The following is an 8,088-nucleotide window of genomic DNA, read 5'->3' on the forward strand; positions in this document are numbered from 1 at the left end:
GGATTCTATTTTTTTTAATAAATGCTGCAAGAGTTTTTCTCAGCTCTTTACTTCAGTCACTTCTATAACTCTGAGCTGAAACTAAGCCAAAATATTAATGTATAGGCTATAGTCAAAGCTCATTCAATTATGACAATGAGTTCTTGAATAGTGAAAACAGATTATTTTCTGTTTTATCTCACTGTCTTTGTTGCTATATTATTATTTAAAACAGCTTCATTACTAACTAGGCCTGTTTTTATTAGGAATTTTTGTCCAATCTTGTTCCAGAAATATATGTTTTGGCATTCATGAGAAAGTTTGCCCACGTCTGGAAATAAATGCCAGGAAATCTCCATTGGCACGTGCCCATTTGCAAACATTAGACAGCAAAAGCCAGAAGATTGTATTCTGGTTTTGTATTACCTTTCCTGTGATATTTTCTTCTAACAATGAAGAATGTCACCAGCTGAAGTCTTCTGGACACTATGTCCTTCCAGTATCTGGTTCAGTTTATTATACAATGGAACATCTCTTGAGGGTATGCTGATGCCCAAACTCATTCGCAGCAGCATCTGCCAGAAGATGTGACATAACTCAATATACAAAAAATAATTGACCTTATGAGGCAAGTACATATTACTTCCTTAACAGAAGTGTCCACAGATCTGCACATGTGGATGCCAAGTCTGAGGCAGGTAAACTCCCTTCATTTCCACGCATGCTGTCTTGCCTAACAGGCTCCGACCAAGGGTGATCAGTGCTCATGCTGTGCCTAATGGTCTTAGCAGCAAACCCGCCCTCTCCATGGGAATGCAGAGCTGTTCCCAGGAGAAAGCTTCCCTGAGACTTGGTTTTCCTCTGCAAGCTCAAGGGCAGAAGTTGTGTCAGTCTGCCAAGGCATACGGCTCTGCAGGGCCTGCACACTGTTTAGTTTTGTGTTTGCTGGCAGCTGTGGTTTGGGACATTTGATCAGAGTGATAGCTCATCATTATGTGAAGGCATTGAGTATGGAGACTGAACACAGAGCATATGATAAATCTGGCAAACGAGATGAATGCTGTGTTCTCATCCATCAACACTTAAGGAGCAGCAGAACAAGACACAGCATGGTAGGTGGGATTATACTGCCTTGCTGACATGGGATGACCAGTAAGGGCTCCACAATATCTGGACAATGCCATGGCTGGAAGGGGGGAGGTACACCAGTCTTTCGGAGCCATGGTACAAGACTGAAGAAATCCATTCAAGTACTGAAATAGGGTTCAGCAATTTTACTTTGCAGTACAGTACATTTAGAAGATTCAGGGTAGGGTTAGACTGTGCACATGGAACACAAAAGCAAAATGGCACTGGCTTGAAAATCACCTGGATGTCAAGATTGCCAAAGCATGTACATACAGCCATGACTTGCTTTTGTCACAGTCTGTAACTGGAAAACTAGAGGTGATTTTTTTTTTTGTGGAGCAGAACCTACATGCTGATGGATCCCTTAACCAAACAATGTGCCCTCATAAGCACTATAGACTTAAGGTTAAAGCAGGCAATGGTAATTAGGGATGCCATCTGTGCTCAAATTCATGCTATGCCTGATAATTCTAATGAGTGATTACTCACTGCAAATGCATGTGCTGTTTTGAGGATTGTGAACTGTTGTTAGACATGTATTGATAACTTACAGATTTTAAAGTGCTTCTTTTGCCTTCTGGTTTTGTTTGTTTTGTTTGTTTGTTTGTTTTGAGCACTTCTGGGATGAGGGCGCTGTTAATCTTTATAGATTATTTTGTGCCTAATTAATTGTAAGGTCTTAAGTAGCTGAGGGCTTTTATTTCCCTTTACAGAATAAAATTTCAATTAAAATATAAATCTCTGTGATTGCTGATTTGGGGACAAGGGGATCCCCATAATTGAATGATGTAGATTACTGACTGTTTTCAAATACATTAATAATAATCTGTTGGCACTGCTGCTCCTTCTCATTTCCTTACAATTAGATGGGCAATACCAAGTGTTAAAAAACCCGATAACCTGTATTAATTTTGCCGATGTATGCAAGGGGGTTAAAACAGTTGTGTAGTTAGAACAGCTGATTGACAATAACAGTGAACAGTCCCTATCAAAAAGACTACAACCTTCACAAACAAAAACTGATGAAAAATGGAGGAGTTTCACTTACCTCCTTGCCTCTCCTCATTTCCTTTCCCTTTCACATCTTTACTTGGCCACAGGATGCAGGGCTGGCTAGAGACCACCTGGGTAGGAGCTGTATCTCCCCTTCACTTGCCTGAGCTCCCTGGAATCATCTTCACTCTGCGGTAACAAAAATGGAAAGGCCAGATGAACTCCCAGCAAAGCACCTGCAAAGGAACCTCTGAAGTGAAAGCCATGTGCATCTCTCCAGAAGAAGACAGAGATGTCTGACCATGCTGCAGGGAGAGGGGAGCTAGGTACTCGTAACCCTGTATAGAATCACAGACCCACAAGAAAATATGCTGCAAGTTGCTTAGGGTGTTGTGAACCAGCATTGCTGTCCCTCACCTTGACTCTTTCCTCCTTATTCCACAAACTTGTGTGAAGTTCTCTATTCTGTTCTTCTTCCATTTCTCTGCCTCCTGGAACACAGCTTCTCTCTTTCACCTCTGCAGCACTATCTTTCACAACTCTCTTCCTAAACACCTTCCAAGGTAGCCGCAGTATGCTCAGCCTCCTGGCAGCACAGCTTATCTTGCAGATCTCAGAGCTCCCTGCAGAACCCACCCAGCTAGAATTCCTTAACAAACATGCAAGAGAGGGAATCCCTCCAGTACTACTTTCACAGGTCAAGATGTAAGGTTAAAACCTTTCTTCCTCTTCATACACCTTTTATTTGCAGGCTAATGCACAGAAATGGCAAGACAATAATTGAACATAATTGAATGCTCTAAGCAACTGTAGAATTACAACATTAGCGTTCTCCTTTATTTTTCATTAAAGGAAATTCTGACATCCTGTAGCAGAGAAGACATGATATCCTAGGGGTTAGAGCACGTCCTTGAGAAGCAAAAAATCTGAGCTTTAGGCCCATTCAAGCCTGAAGAATTTGAATCTGTACTTCTCCATAAAATGCCTAATCATGCTACAAAACAGGCTACAGCAGTTGTGTTCTCTGTCCGTCCTGCTGCAGCACAGCCAATGTGCAGCAGAGTGCAAGTTTAATGGGACCAAGGAGAGGGGACAAGCAATAGGGAACCTGTCTGTAGCACAAGAAGATGAGGACTCCCAGCAGTTTATGAGTCCTGGAGAGTTTTGTTCCTTACTCCAAGTGATATTTATGTATTTTAGCTTGTGATGCTCAAACAAGTAGGACTAGCAGCAGAAATCAGGGCTCTTACCCCTTCACTTAGGGTTAAATTTAAAAAAAGAAAAAAAAAAAAAAAAGCTGTCATCATCTCATCTGTACTTTCTCATCCGTTTCCAAGTTTACTTGAACTTTAAATGCTCCTTGCTACACTAAACTGGAATTATGACGGCCTTCCATGTGATACTTAATACCGCCGCCTGGCAGGATGAAGCCTTTACTTTGCAAGCTTCAGAGTGGAATTCAAAATAATGTTGCTGATTGCAATCTGTACTGAGCAAAGCAGTTAAGCATGTGTTTTGCTTTCTTTAGTCAGAATTTGAAATTTTGAAGCAACAGCCTAAGACAAGAAACAGGCTGTCCTCTGGCAATAGAAAGATACAAGTATAAAGACACCATCAATTCAATACACATTGTATTTATGTTTTAAGTCTCTTCTGAAGTAACATAAACTGCCAAAATTACATTCAAATAAATGTTTACTTTTTCTCTTAGTAGAGTTTCTGTACTTCAGTGGGCTCTGTCTGAATGTCTCCAGTCTCACACTGGCAATTTCATCTCTAGGTCCCACACACTGTCATAGAATCAAAGAATTATTTTGGTTGGAAGAGACCCTCAGGATCATCGAGTCCAACTGTTAACCAAGCACTGCCAAGTCCACCTCTAAACCATGTCCCTAAGAACCTAATCTATGCATCTTTTAAACACCTCCAGGGATGGTGACTCCACCACTTCCCCGGGCAGCCTGTTCCAACACCTGACAACCATCTCCGTGAAGAATTTTTTCCTAATATCCAATCTAAACCTCTCCTGGCACAACTTGAGGCCATTTCCTCTCATCCTGTCACTTATTACTTGGGAGAACAGACTAAACCCCACCTCACTACAACCTCTTTTCAGGTAGTTGTAGAGAGTGATAAGGTTTCCCCTCAGTCTCCCTTTCTCCAGGCTAAACACCCTCATTTCCCTCAGCTGCTCCTCCTCAGACTGGTGCTCCAGACCCCTCACCAGCTTCATTGCCCTCCTCTGCACTCTCTCCAGCACCTCAATGTCTTTCCTGTAGTGAGGGGCCCAAAACTGAACACAGTATTCGAAGCCCAGCCTTTCTAACCATGTGTGCATTTCCTGCCTTGAGCAATCTCTGCGCAGCCACAGTCTCTGCTACTGAAGCATTTCAGCACCGTGTCTCACTGTCTTCAGCCACAATATTGAGCTCCCACAAAAATCCACATTTGGATTCCACCTTGCCTTCTGGCCTGCACCACTGTAAGTTCTCTTGACTCCACAATGATCAATGCTATACTGACATTAGAATAAAATCACAAGGTCAATGCTGCAAGAAGTCCCACATCACAGGACAAAAAAGTACTCCCCATGTCATTTCCTTGGTTGCTGTGGATGACTAGTTGTGAAGTCTTTGGGAAATTAAATGGTTTTAGCTTTTTGCATAAAAATAGCTTCTAAAATAATGATCATACTATCTTGTGTGTCTGACATTTCTTTAGATTGGAGACCTAAGATGTAGCTGATAACAGTTATGAAGTTTATTGAATAATCAACACACCTCTAACAGACTGGTAATACCTTAACTGGCTAAAGAACAAATGTCTAATATTAGCCCTACTAATTCACGACTGGTTCACTACAAACAATTATCAGTTACTATCATATTGCCTGTTACTAATAGCAGAAATTCACAATTATATTACTATGAAGAAATCGTGTAAGTTGCATGAAAGCTCTATCACGTTACAATTCTATTACCTTCCCTCCTCCACTTAGTATTAGGGCAGAAGCCTGTCCCTTCTCACCCCCACCTTGCATGCCACATCTTTTGGACATAGACCTGAGGAGAGGCCAGCGATTTGTCCCAGGGGTGTTGTCCAGCATCCCAGGGGGCTTGGGGCCACTGGTCAGCTTCACACTGGACGTGTCCACACTTCTGCAACCAAAATATCCCACCCTTCTCTGAGGCTGAGGACTTTGAGCTTGCCTAGTTTGGAGAAAAGGAGGCTGAGGGACCACCTCGTGGCTCTCTACAGCTTCATGAGGAGGGAAAGTGGGGAAGGAGGTGCTGATCTTTTCTCCCTGGTATCCAGTGACAAGAAATGTGGGAATGGTTCAAAACTGTGTCAGGGGACGTTTAAACTGGACATTAGGAAGCATTTCTTTACCAAGAAGGTGGTCAAGCCCTGGAACAGGCTTCCTAGAGAGGGGGTCAATGCCCCAAGCCTGACACTGTTGAAGAGGCATTTGGACAATGCCCTTAAATACCACGCTTTAACTTTTGGTCAGCCCTGATTTGGTCAGGCAGTTGGACTAGATGAACATTGTAGGTCCCTTCCAACCGAAATAGTCTATTCTATTCTAAACCATCCCAGAAGAGTTCCATTAGCAAGAAGATGTGCATTGCTGCAAACAACACTTCACCAATGTCACCAACAGCATCACATCTTTCTGTTAAGAGTCACTTTTCCTTGACAGGGAGCACAGAGCCTCCTCTTACTGCCAAAGCCACATCTGGATACCAGCAACCACAGCCAGGCTGCATTGCCAGTTGCCACTTTCCACTATCATCTGGCATCTCACTTCACTTTACTGCCAAAACCCTCACCTCAACGCTAAGACCCACTGTCATAGCCCGCTGCCATCTGCCAGTTCCCATTGCCAACCCTATACAGCCTCGTCTTGCTGGGTGCATCAGCAAAGGCACGATGTTCTCACCAAAGTAACAACTGCTGCTCACACAGACAGACTGCAGTGCCTGCAGAGCTGTGGCCGCACTGACTGCAAAGCCAGCCCAGCGAGAGCATCTGTGCAGCCACGGGAGTAGCTGGTCTGCACTGAGGGTCACACTGCCCTGCTGCCACTGCTCAGTGGGCAGTAGGGTCCTCTGGGTGGTCTGGTGGGGTAAAGGCTGCAGGGATCACAGCCTCAGCTGAAGGCAAGAAATGCCCCCCAGCTGCTTCCCAGTCCTTCTGCTCCTCGCCAATGTTATCAGGGAAGCCGCATCCTTTCCATAAAGATATCCTGGGGGATTGCATGAGGATTCACAGTAGCATGACTGATGTTAAAACCACCAGATTAAAAGGCAGCAACTCCCAAGTGACTGGGAACTGACTAAGGACAAGGACAGCACAGAGTTGCCCTTGGGGAAATGGCTAAGCTTGGACAAGCTGTAATAGAAAAGACAGTGAGTGGGATTCATGTGTAAACTCCGGACACCTACAACGTGGAAATGATTCATCTCATTTTGAAGAAGACATCTGCATTTGGTCACATGAACTGCACCATTACATTTCGTTATTTCTCCTCCTACACAATTCAGGAATAGCACTCTGCAATATCCAGCTCAGATGCCTTTATGTTTGAATAGATAAATCTCACCCTGCATCTAGAGGTAGTGTACCCTCTGCTTATAAGGCAAATTATAGAGGCTATGGGTCTTCCTACCAGAATTTGCAATCATTTTCTCACTTTTACTCATTTATTTTTACATTTCAGAAGTTCAGAAAACAAGATTTTTAAAAGCCACACTTGACCTTGAGGAATCAATATGTTATATATAATACAAAATGATTTATTCACACTGTCTAAAAATAGTACTCCTGTTTTGATCTTTTGTTAGTATTAATTAGAATTCATTCACATGACTTTCCACTTTGATCTGTAAATCAATTTCTGACCTTACCAGCAAGCTGTGAAATATTTATGAGCACATGATTATTATCACAGCCTGATTATTGTCTAGATTAACATGCCAGCATGTTATTGTTGAGAAACTTGGCTATGGTGTTTGTCTATAAATTATGACAGTAATTTTCCATGTGCCAAGGCCCTACTACAGGTTTCTGTTTGCCCACATTTTAGTTTGACAGCACTGTTCTATCTTTACTGTCTCTTCAGCTTGCTATACAGACATAATCTTGCCAAGTAAGATTACAAAATCAATATGATTAAACTGAATAATGGTATCATAATGAAGTAACCTTCAAAAGATAAACTTAAATTATTCATGGATGCCATATTTATTTTAAAAATTGAGTGACTGATTTATGGTTATTTTTCTGTGCCAGCAGGACTCCTTGCATATTAAATGTGGAACTAGATATAATTTAAGGAGAAGATAGAATACATATTTACAAAAGCATATGTATCATGGAAAAGATAGATAGGCATTGATCCAAATACCTTCCCATAACTAGGGCCTATCAAATTAAACTATGTTTGAAACAAACAGAACAAGGTGGATTTGATACAACAGGTTGTAAGCCTGTGGAATTCCTTAACAAAAGATGCTGTGGCTGCTCCTATGCTCTTAAAGTTTGCAGATGTTTACACTGAGCTTCCTCAGAAATGGTTACTAGAAGCTGGCATTATTTCCTCGTGGGAAAACATGAGGAAGCACCTAGAGTCAGCATCTAAATAGCAAACAAGTGGTAAGGGCTTAGGCAGGGGAAGATAGGAGGAAAAAAAAACATAGAAGACTCTAAAAGCAAAAAGCAAGCAGTTTGTTTTGAATTAAGTTAACTGAACAAGCAAAATCAGATTCAAAAAGGAGATGACAGTGAGACCATTAGGAAAATGGTCTTTCAGCAAGATTCTCAATGAGCAGGTCAAGATTCTCAACAGCAGAGAAAAGCATGGTGAAACGATCAGGGTGTTGAGAGTCTGAGCAAAAGTTTTGCAGAAGATTAGCTGTACTGCCTCAGGTTCTCAGTCCACCTTGCTTAATATCATCCCTCTGGCATAAGGAGTTCCAGTTGTTTGTT

Source organism: Streptopelia decaocto, assembly GCF_964273445.1.
Source record: "Streptopelia decaocto genome assembly, chromosome: 1".
Lineage (NCBI taxonomy): Eukaryota > Metazoa > Chordata > Aves > Columbiformes > Columbidae > Streptopelia > Streptopelia decaocto.